This window comes from Petaurus breviceps, unplaced genomic scaffold (assembly GCF_028583685.1).
Source record: "Petaurus breviceps papuanus isolate PSGF00001 unplaced genomic scaffold, PetGlider_PUasm1.0 91133, whole genome shotgun sequence".
In the NCBI taxonomy this organism is placed as follows: Eukaryota; Metazoa; Chordata; class Mammalia; order Diprotodontia; family Petauridae; genus Petaurus; species Petaurus breviceps.
Window position 1 is genome coordinate 81,682,416 of NW_027187419.1, and position 10,042 is coordinate 81,692,457.

Below are 10,042 nucleotides of genomic sequence, written 5' to 3' on the forward strand. Positions count from 1 at the left end.
GTGTGTGTGTGTGTGTGTGTGTGTGTGTGTGTGTGTGTGTGTGTGTGTGTGTGTGTTTTGATAATAGCATTTAGTGAGGGGGTAAAGAGGAAATCTGTCCCTAACTTCCTAAATACTGCCAGTGGACCACAATTTGAAATGTATTCTAATTATTCTAAAATATAATAGACTTACCATGAAACATATAGTTCACCCTAAAAACTATATATAGTTGAAAAGTAGGCTCAATGGTGTTATACTCAAATAGAAACAAATCCCTATGGTTGGCATTTTGACTTAGAAAACCACAAATTAATATTATCTATGTCATATTTTTATCTTGTTTATATTTTATTTTTTCCCAACTTCATGTAAAGATAGTTTAACATTCATTTTTGTAAAATTTTGAGTTCCATATTTTTCTCCTTCCCTCTTATTTTTCCTTTCTCCCCAAGATAGCAAGCAGATATAGGTTATACATGTATAATCATGTTGAACAAATTTTCACATTAATCATGTTGTGAAAGAAGAATCAGAACAAAAGGGAAAACCCATGAGAAACCAAAACACAAAAAACAAAAAAAGTGAAAATAGTATGCTTTGATTTGCATTTAGATTCCATATCCATTTACATTTTAATTTGGTTCGGAGGAGGCTATGGGCCTTGATTTGACACCTCTTCATAGCCTTTTGGATTTGGAGATCAGTTTGAGAGCTCTCTCATTCTTGCCTCTTTTTTCCTTTTCCTTCCTTTTCCTCTTTATCCTCCTCCTCATTCTTTTTCTTCTCTCTCTCTCTCTCTCTCTCTCTCTCATTCTCTCTCTCATTTATTATCTACTATTTTGTTTATAGATATAACTATATTTGGGTAGCTAGGTGGCACAGTGGATAGAGTCATGGGCTTGGAGTCAGAAAGACTCAAATTCCTGCATTAAAATCTGGCCTCAGACACATACTAGCTTTGTGACTCTGGGCAAGTCACTTAAACCTGTTTGCTTCAGTTTCTTCATCTGTAAGATGAACTACAGAAGGAAATAGCAAACCCCTCCAGTATCGTTCCCAAGAAAATCCTAGTTGGGGTCATGAAGAGTCAGACCCAACTGAAATGACTGAACAACAAAAGTAACTATATTTCACAATTATAGCCAGATCTCTAGACCTACATCTATATCTATGCCCTATATCTGTGAATATATCAGCATAGGTTATCTGCTGAGTGTATCATGCAGTCATTTGAAACTCCCAAACTAGTTTCCCCTCATCTCACCTTATATTCCATTCAGTCACCTACTTGTGTTGCTGGTTAATGTGTGCAAAAGAAATAAAAAATGACTCTAGCATTAGCCTAAGTAGAGTGTAGCTAGAGAGGCAAATCTACATGCAAAATCAATAAAATGCATTCCAAAGTCAAACATAATTGATTTTTGGATGACTGATGGTTTGAAATTATCCTTTATTGCTTCCTTCTACCTTATTTAAAGCTAGTCCTTACCAGAGAAGTTCTTAGAACTCTTCCTTGGATGTTATTTATTAATTATACTGCTTCATATTTCTGAATCCTTTTAATTACCTTGATTGTTTTCCAAGTCATTATTTTCTTTTGCTAATATTAGTATTTAACATTTATATAGCACTTTAAAGTTTCACAAAGCATTTTCCTCACTACCCTAGAAGGTATCCATGACTGCTTATTATCCCATTTTATAAAAGGAGGAGACTAAGCCTGAGATGTTAAATCACTTACCTAAGGCCACAAAACAATTTACTTATGGAACAAGGAATAGAACCTGTCTCCCTTATTTATTAGTCCTTTTACTCTGCTATCCACCCTCTCTGAGGTAGAAATTTTGTATATCCAAATGATAAGACTGATATTGATGAGTTTATAGTCCAAGACACTTAGCCTTAATGGGGGAACAGTGGTATTGGGTGGCCAAAATAATTTATTTCTAGTCTTGGAATGCTATTTTGCATTAATTTTGTTTGAATATAAACATATCTTTTTCCCCCCTTGAGTCTTACAGCATCTCTAAAAGTAATGAAACTTATTTGTGAAAATTTAAAAGGAATTAGAGACTTGATTTAGTGAAAAGCATATCAGATTTGGAGTCAGAAGATGAGTTAAAAAATCCTGACTTTGCTACTCAGAATCTACAAGCCATGGTTGAACATCTACTTTGTTCTAGGTGTTGTGGATATAAACACAAAAATAGAACAGGTCTAAATTCTCTCCCCCTCCCGCCAAGCTTCTGTTCTACTTTGCATGGGCTTTTTGCAACATAAATATACAGAGATGGGGAAGAGGTGAAGTACCAACAATTGGGTGATGAGCAAAACACTTCTACATGGAGATGTCACTTGAAGGGAACCAGGGGTTGCCTAGTTGGTGAAAGTGAGGAAGCACAGTATTCCAGACATTGAGGGTAGCCTATACAGAGGGCAGTTAGATGGCTGGCCTGAAGTCAGGAATACCTGAGTTCAAATGTGACTTCAGATACTTACTAGCTGTGTGACATTGGGCTAATCACTTAACCCTATTTACCTTAGTTTCCTCATCTGTAAAATGAGCTGGAGAAGGAATGAATAGGCCACTTTAGCTGGAAGCCTGTGAGGGGAAGTAAAGTACAATTGTTCTGAAATGATCACTTGGAGTCAGATGGTGAATGTGTTTAAATGCCAAGGAGAATTTGTATTTTGTCTCCAAATCCATGGGAGTTGTTGAAGCTTGTAGAGCAAGGAGAGTGACATGGTCAATCATGTACTTTAGCAACATCATTTTGGAATCTTCATTGTGGATGGATTGAAGGGGAAAGAGGATGCAGGGAGACCAATTAGAAGACTGTCTTTCCAGGTTACACTACTGGCAAGATGGTGGATTAGTCACTTTCTCCAGACTCATTTACCTCTCTATCATTCAAAAAAAGACCTCCATATGCAGAGTGATTCCAGTTGAATTCATGAGATAAAGCAGACAGAACCCTGGCAAGGGAAAATCCTCATGAGTTAGTGCCAGAAAACACTGGTTTCAAAAGGACTTGTTCAGCACCTCTTCCCCACCAGCCTCCTCTGGTCTATGGCAAAAGTATACCTGACTTGTGTGCCCTTTGAAGGTCTCTTGCCCTCACAGAGGAGACTTCCAACTCATCTTCCATGGCCTCTCTTCCTCTTCACTGCAGTAAGCATCTGACATTTACTTTCACCTGCCACAAAAAGAGGAAGGAGTGAAAATATGTTTCTGTCTGATGAGACTAGCCTTAAACACTTTTTTCTGCCCACCATTCTATCATGTAAAAAAAACAAACAAACCAAACCAACAGATACTGATCCAGTCTATTCAGGAAAAAGTAAGCAACCTAAGGAAGGAATTAGGGGTAGAGAGGTGGCAGGATACAAGGTTATGCTTTGCCTAAAGGAAAGGTTACAGAAACCTAGCAGGGCCTAGTCTTGCTCCTCAGAAGTTATGTGGTCAGGAACCTAGTCTGGTGAATCCTGTTATCTCCAGTGAAAGAAGATTGAGTAAGTCTTATTTTAGAATAAGAAAATATTAAAGTAGATGAAAATTGAGAAGAGAAGCAAAAAGGCAACAGTGTTACACACACACACACACACACACACACACACACACACTCATCCCTGTACCTGCCAAAGGTATTGAACCTGAAAACAGGATAGACAAAAATTACTTATGAATTGTATTTTCCCAGAAGATATTGGCCAATTAATGGTTAAAAAGGGAATACTGAACACTGTAAAGATGGAAATAATTCTGGAAAACTACCCAGAACGTTTGAATGTAGACAACAAAGCAACAATTGATAGAATCCATACATAGCCTTTAGGACTACCTCTTCTCTTATGCTTCAGACTTTAAAACACATAGTTAAGTTTAACAATTTCAGTTACAAGCAGCACATTTTGCAAGTGGTCAGGAGAAAAGCCTTTAAACACAAAGAAAAGAAAGTCAAATGTAATGAGAGTTTGGTACATAGGTAGACTGCATCCTACTCAGATAGTATCTTTCCATGTGAAGGATGCTGGAGTAATGGCTTCCAGGAAAATCATGATGATATGTAAAGGAAGTTCATTGTGGAGATTTTGGAACATACCCAGGCATTCTGTAACTGGTTTTGGTTGACTAATCATAGTTGGGAGGGAACCTTTTCAATTAGCTGTGTAGTTGGAACTGTCTGTATCTTGGCCTGAATCAGCTTTGGACATTTCTTTACCTTATTGTCTTCAGCTGCACTTTAGTGGTGTGATAGTATCTGGAAAGAAACCATGCTGCATGGGGAAAGGCCTTGGGCCATATGGCCCACCAGAAATGGGGCCTTTTCATTCTTTTCTGTTCTAGGTGCAGGGAGTTGTCTCCTACTTGCTTGGAAGAGTGAGCCACAAAAATATAGGAGTCAGAATCCAGGATGCATGTTGTTGCCAAACTAGGATTGATGCCCCAAGGAGCAAAGAACAATTTTTGGGAGTAATCTTTAGGACGCCAGGCCAGCAAAAGTACTTACTTGGTAACTATGCTGCATTTGGACATGAACTTGGCCTGTTATGCTAAATTATGAGCCTAATTCCATATCCTGCTCCTCTCTTTTTCCTAGCTGAGGTGATACAATAGGGACTATGCTCCCAGGGTGTTAGGGGAAATGTTTGTACATTATTTTTGCTATATCTTTGAAGTAAAAGAAAAAAATCCTTTATAAAAGGTAATTGATGTTATATAATTAAATGGAACTGCAGTGCTAATCAGTAAGGGGCAAGGGTGGGGGGACCAATAGAGCCAAAAGAGACCTGAGCTGAAGGCAGAGAAAAGTGACACCCACAAACTTACCAGGACATCTTAGAAACCTGAGGGAGAGATGTAGTCTCTCCCCCTGGGGGGTGGCAGGGGAGAAGGCAAGAGCCCATCATGTTGCAGAATCAACACAAGATTATTCTTTAGCCATAAGAAATCACAGAAAGGAGTGTAATAATAGATTCTAAAAAGTAAAGAAATCCGGCCTTTTAACTCATAATGGCATAGCCAGGAAACTTTAACTTGTCAATGAAAAAAATGCTTAAAAAAAGATACTTCGTAGATATTCTTACAAAAAAAGTGAGCAGAATATTTGCAACATTTCAAACAATAACAAAAAAATATAACAAATATAATGACCAAAGAAAGAACAAACAATGAAACCAATGATGGTTAGAGGTTACTAAAGAGAGAAGAAGCTATTGTAATAGTCTAGGTGAGCGGTGATGAGCATCTAAACTGGAGTGGTGGCCTTGTGATTGGAGATTAGATGAGAGGGATGTTGAGGAGATTGAATTGACAATTTTGCATAACTGATTTATCGGAGGGAGAGTAAAGAGTCAAAGATGGACTCCTAAGTTGTAAACCTAGGTGATTTAATAACAATAGTAGTAGTATGATAGCATTTATATAGCATTTTTAAGGCTTATGAAGCACTATGCTATCTCATTAATTCTTCACAAAAGCCTTTTATGGTTGGTGCTATTATCGCCATTTTATAGATGAGGGAACTGAGATTAAGTGACTTGCCCAGGATCACACTACTACTAAGCATCTGAGGTGAAATTTGAACTTGGATCTTCCAGACCGCAAGTCTAACAATTCTGTCCTCTGAACCATTTAGCTTTCTTGAAGAGTAGTGGGTTTAGGGGGCCTGTAAAGATAATTAGTTTATGTTTTGGAAATTTAAGTTTGAGTCACTACTTGAGTGACTTCTGGTGTTTTTTAATCTCTTTGGGGCTTAGTTCCTTCATCATTAAATAAGAGAGCATGCCTAATCAGAGGTTCTTAGCCTTTTCCCCACTCTGTGTCATGGGCCCATTTGGCTGTCTGGTGTAGACTGTAGATCTCAGAATAATATTTTTTAAATAATTAAAGGAAATGCTAAATTTCAATTACAGGTTAGTGAAAATAAAGATGTACTCCCCCTCCCCCCCTTATCCCTATTCATGGACTCCTTAAAGTCTATCCATGTATGCCAGATTAAACACTTTGGTAGAGGTGAACATTAAGGACCCTTTTCACTTTTTTTTTTTTAAAGCAATCGGGGTTAAGTAACTTGCACAAGGTTACACGGCCAGTTATTATTTCTGGGTGTGGTGCTGAGTGTCTGAGCCCAGATTTGATCCAGGTCATCCTGACACTGGAGCCAGTGCTCTTACTCGCTGAGCCACCTGGCCGCCCCTAAGCAATTGGGGTTAAGTAACTTGCTCACGGTTACACGGCCAGGTGTTTCTGGGTGGGTGCTGAGTGTCTGAGCCCGGGATTCGATCTCCAGGTCTTCTCAACACTGGAGCCGGTGCTCTTACTCGCTGTGCTACCTGGCCGCCCCTGACCCTTCTCACTTTTAATTCGATGTTCCTCTGAAACCTGTACGGTATCTATATTCTGTCTCACTGTTCCATTTGTTTCTGTAATCCATTCCACACTGTTTATGAACATATCCCCTCTGTCTAATATGAAAGAGCAGCCTGAAGCATAATAGCCCTATGTATTTTCTCTTTCTCTGATTTTCCTTTTTTTCTGGATTCTGCCCTTTGCCAGATGAATACACAGATAATGATACTTAGTTACTTTAATGGATCTTTGTGTCTTCATCATTGTGATTATTCCCTTTAGCAATCCACATCTTAACCAATACATACCTACCCATTTTGTGACATATTTGTATCTTTTGTGCAATCCAAGTTCTGGTGATCCTGGGGACCTTTCTACAGATTTCTTGATATTGTGGATACTGATGGAAAATTATCCTTTTACTTCATTGTATGATAACATCAGTGAAAGGGTCTTGTGGTAAGAATTATAGGACAAGATTTTCCTTGAATAATTCAAAATTTTCATCCTGTGTAATCTATAGGGTAGCTACCTGTAGTGCCAATGCAATATTTACAGCACTGACAGTGACTATAAATACTCCCATATAGTGCTCGATCACAAAATATAGTAGACTTTCCATATAGATGACAGAACCAAAACATTTACTTAAACACCAGAAAATCAAATTCCAAAACCAGTAAACCTATTCCATCATAGTAGCAAAGAAATTAATAAGTCATAACAACACAGAGAACCACACCATCCTTTAGCCTTCCCACAAACCAATATAAGATCAATATTTACGGGGTGGCCAGGTTGCACAGCAAGTAAGAGCACCGGCTCCAGTGTCGGGATGATCTGGAGATCGAATCCCGGGCTCAGACACTTAGCACCCACACAGAAACACCTGGCCGTGTAACCTTGAGCAAGTTACTTAACCCCGATTGCTTAAAAAAAAAAAAAAGATCAATATTTACTCACAAACCTGGCTAATTCCTTGCCTGAGCGTACTCTGTCTCCCACTGGCACACTAGCTCTGACTCCCAGCTTCCCTGTGGGCTCTGCTCCACCCTTCAGTAAATTCCTCCCACCACAAGCTCCATGTGATTACATTCAGCCTTTTACGGGGCAGAGTTTACTTTCAAAGCAGGGAAGGTCTTCAAATTCCCCCCAGGCCTATTAAGGGGCAGGGAAGATCTTCAAATTCTCATTCTCAATACACTACTCTTCTATGTTACTACTCAAACTGGAAATATAATGCTTAGGATTAAGGAAGGGTATGTAATGAGAAGGGGGAGGACTTTTGCTTAGTACCTGCATGTAGCCTGCAATGTGTGGTTCATAGTTACTGTGGTTTTAAAATCACTTCTTGACAAAGTTTCTTCATTCGGTTCCTGATGCTGGGGCACTTTGCCAAGGTTTTCTTGACTGTCTTAGAGAAGCTAGATAGACAAGACTGACATCTAATTGTACATGCTTCATGGTTGGATTTGAAAGTCAAAGATATTTATTTCTTTTTTGGGGGGAATGAAGAAGAAGGATGAAGATCAATGCTTGTAGAACTAGAGTATGGTGGATTTTAAACATGTCACAGAATTTCTGCCTGATTGTCATTTGTACCATCTGTAATATTAGTTTTCAATTAAACAGATGGCCTGTGTGAGAACTGTGAGTTATAAGAGGTAGTACTTTAAACAGGTTATTTCACAGAAAAATTAATTGGGAATTGTAATATATCTTTATAATCAATCAGTCAGTAAAAATTTATTGAACATCTGCTATGTTCCGGGTTCTGTGCTAAGTGCTAAGGGTACAAAAAGAAGCAAAAGACAAGGCTTTGTTGCCTGCCCTCAAGGAGCTTACAGTCTAATGTTATAACAAATGAAAATCCTTCAAAACCTAAGGAAGTCAAAATTTGGTTCAGTATTTAAAATTTTCTGGTTTAAGATGTAGAGAGGATGGGGGAGGAAAATCATTAAAACAATCTGTAAGGATATGCCATTAGTCACTTTGATGTCAAGTCAGATTAAGCAAGGTAATGTGGTCACTGGACTCAGGGGTTCACCTTACCCCGATAAGAATACAGGCCTGGAAAATTGTCATGGACTTGCCTTTATAGGCCCTACGTATTAGATCAGATAAGTGAAATGTGTTGCTGCCTTTGTGATGTCACCAGTGACAACACCGACAGGACATAATGGATTCTTCAGAGTTAAACATCAGTCAGCTATGAGGCAAACATCCATGGGGCTACCAGGCTTATTTCTGTGAGGCAAGTACTTTAATTGATAATTTCATTAGTTAAATAGAATAGGCTGGTATCCTTTGTTAGGAGTAGGTTGTTGGGAAGGGACAGGAGAACTCATAGTGCAGGTTTTCTCAAAGCAGGGTTGGATTCTATAAAGACCTAGTGAGGCGTGAGCTTCCCACATGGTGATCTTCATGTCAAACTAGCTTTGGGTAGTAGTTTTGTGTTAGTTCAGTGACTAATTTGGTTCTTAGTAAACTCTGGCCCTTTCCTGAATTTAGGGGTGGTGAGAGGGGAAATATTTAGTGTAAAAAGGGATGGTGAAGAAGGATACTCCCTGGAGGCATATATAGGAGAATGTCCTGTGATCTGTTCCTTCTTGGGACCATCTTTCCAAATACATAAATACTCTATTTAAAATGGACTGAGAGAAAGGAGTTATGCTTTTGTCTGAGGGAGTTTTCCAGAGTGAGTGAGGGGAGAAGGTAAAATGCAATTTTAAGGAAATGATGCATTATCTTTTTTAATATAAAATTCAAGAGATTCAAAAGTTATTTTCCTTCAGCACTCTTTTTTTAAATAACCATACTGTGCTTATCTAATGTGTATGGCTAATAAAAATTTAAAAAAAATATATAATACTTTTTATACAAAGGGGAGGACAGGTAAAACTCCTGAGCACATGATATATTCCTCAGAGCACTCCATGTACTAGGTAGGGATGGGGAAATGGGGAATATCTTATCACTGTTCAGGACTGAAAGTGTGAAATTATTTATGTACCATATATTTCTCATTAGTTCAGCTGTGAGCTCCCTAGAAGGTACAAAGCATGTGGTCCAGTGGTAAGATACGTGGGGAGCTGAGTTTGAATCCTGGCTTTGTTGCCACTTGGGGCAAGATACTTCTCCGGGTCTTAGTTTTCTCACTTATAAAATGAAAGGTTTGGAGTAGATGATTCTCTAAGGTCCTTCCTTCTAGATCTATGATCTTGTGATTTCTCCCCTGAGGGAAATCTAAAGTAGACTCTGTAAGAAATGGGTGTACCAGCTGCCATTGTTATGGAATCTCTTTATTATGGAGCTAAGAGTAACTAGTCTCAAAATTTCCAAGATTTGTTAGTACTTTTAGTCACTGAATGTATGGTCACCTGAGCAACAATAAATACTTATTAAATGTCTACAATATACAAGGCAGTATTGGCGAGGTGTAGGAGTGGGAGGAAGATAGAAAGGATACTTGGCAAATGTTTTGTTTGAGGGTTTTTTTTTTGTTTGTGTGTTGTTTAATTTTAATAGGATCATGGATTTTGAGCCAGAAAGTATCTTAGAGATCATCTAGTTCAGCCCCCTATTTTAAAGATAAACTGAAGGCCACAGAAGTGGAATGATTCCCCCAAAATGACACAGGCAGCAATTAGAGTATAAATAGATGTGTGTATGTATGTATGTGTGTGTGTGTGTGTGTATATATATATA

The 10,042-nt window shown here is 38.4% G+C and overlaps 1 protein-coding gene across 7 annotated transcripts in view; it reads left to right on the forward strand.

The window, feature by feature from the left end:
* The window catches only part of GPD2 (glycerol-3-phosphate dehydrogenase 2), a 187,361-nt gene that overhangs the window by 37,821 nt on the left and 139,498 nt on the right, over positions 1-10,042 (forward strand). The window lies entirely within an intron of this gene.